This window comes from Tupaia chinensis, unplaced genomic scaffold, assembly GCF_000334495.1.
Source record: "Tupaia chinensis unplaced genomic scaffold, TupChi_1.0 Scaffold000542_1, whole genome shotgun sequence".
Lineage (NCBI taxonomy): Eukaryota > Metazoa > Chordata > Mammalia > Scandentia > Tupaiidae > Tupaia > Tupaia belangeri.
The window spans coordinates 774,801-776,932 of record NW_006160055.1 but is presented as its reverse complement, the minus strand read 5'-3'; positions in this window follow the sequence as shown (position 1 = coordinate 776,932).

Genomic DNA, 2,132 nt, shown 5'->3' with positions numbered 1-2,132 from the left:
GTAGATTAATTTGGGTAGAATTGCCATTTTGATTATATACATCCTTCCAATCCAGGAACATGGAATGTTCTTTCACTTTTTTGTGTCATTTACAATATCTTTTTTTGAGATTTTCATAGTTTTCTTTGTAAAGGTCTTTGACTTCTTCAGTTAGGTTTATCCCTAGGTATCTTATACATTTTGTGGCTATGGTAAAGGGGATTCCTTTCTTCAGATCTACTTCATTCAACTTATTGTTTATATATAGAAATGCTATAGATTATTGGATGTTGATTACGTATTCTGCCACTTTACTGTATCATTTTACTTTGAGAAGTTTTTTCATGGAAACATTTGGGTCTTCTAAGTATACCATCATGTCATCAGCAAATAAAGATATTTTCAACTCTTCTTTGCCTATTTGAATGCCTTTTATATTTCTCTCTTTTCTGATTGCATTGTCTAAGACTTCCAGCACTATATTAAAAAGCAGTAAAGAAAGTGGGCAGTTTTGTCTAGTACCAGTTTTTAGTGAGAAAGCTTTTCATTTTTCCCCATTCAGTATAATGTTAGCCATAGGTTTTTCATATATAGCTCTTCCTGTGTTGAGAAATGACCCTTCTATACTGATCTTGCTGAGAGTCTTAATAATGAAAGAATGTTGTATTTTATTAAATATTTTCTCTGAATCTATTGAAATGATCATGTGGTTTTTATCTTTCTTTTTGTTAATATGGTGTATTATATTTATGGTCTTGCATATGTTGAACCACCCTTGCATCTCTGGGATAAATTTTACCTGGTCCTGATGAATAGTCTTTGTTATTTGTTGTTGGATATGATTTGCAAGTATCTTGTTGAGATTTTTTGCATCTATATTCATCAGAGATATTGCTCTGTAGTTTTCCTTTTTGTCATGTTTTTATCTCTTTTGAGAATGAGGATGATGGAGTCTTCATAAAATGAATTGGTAGGTTTCCTTCCTTTTGGATCTTTAGAAGTAATTTGAGTAGGATAGGGATTGACTCTTCCTTAAAAGTTTTGTAGAATTCAGAAATGAAGCCATCCGGACCTGCGCTTTTCTTTGTCGGGAGGTTATTTATTACTGATTCAATCTCATGTCTTGTTATGGGTATATTCAGGTTTTCTATGTCCTCCTGATTAAATCTTGGTAGATCATATGCATCCAGAAATTTGTCCATCTCCTCCATGTTTTCTTGTTTGCTGGCAAATAGTCCCTCATAGTATCCTCTAATGATTTGTATTTCCATTGTGTCTGTGGTAATGTTGCCTGTTTCATCACATATTTGATTTATCTGGTTTCTTTCTTTCTTCTTCATTATCAGCCTAGATAATGCAGTGTAGATCTTGTTCATCTTTTCAAAGAACCAGATTTTGCTTTCATTTATTTTCTACATAGCTTGTTTATTTTCTATTTCATTTATTTCTGCTTGAATATTTATCAATCCTTTTGCCTGGCTTTTTTGGGAATTTTTTGTTGTTGTTTTTCCAATTCCCTGAGGCATGATGTTAGATTGTCTATTTGCCACCTTTCCATCTTTTTCTATGAGCACTAATTGCTATAAATTTCCCTCTTATGATTGCTTTTGCCATGACCCATAGATTATGGAAGCTCATATATTCATTATAATTTGTTTCCATAAATTTTTTGATGTCAGACTTAATTTCTTCAGTAGTTAAGAAGTCATTCAGAAGTAGGTTTTTCAGTTTCCATGTGTTTGTGTATTTTTGAGGGTGTTTCTTGAAATTAATATCAAGTTTAATTCCATCATGGTCAGAGAAGATAGTTGATACAGTCTTTGAATCTGAAAAGTCTTGATTTGTGTCCTATCATAAGGTCCGTCTTTGGAAAGATTCCATGCTGGGGTGAGAAAACTATGTTTTGTAGTCTTAGGATGGACGGTTCTATAGATGTCGGTCAAGCCCAATTGATTTATAGCATAATTTAGGTCCTGTATCTCTCTGTGTTTTTTTTTTTGTTTGTTTTGCTTTGGTTTGTTTTGTTTTGTCTAGAAGATCTGTCTAAGGTAGATAACAGGGTATTGAGATCACCAATAATTACAGTGTTGTAACCTATCTCTCCTCCTAGTTCCTGCAGTCTTTCCTTCATGTATTTAATTTAGGTGCTCCTG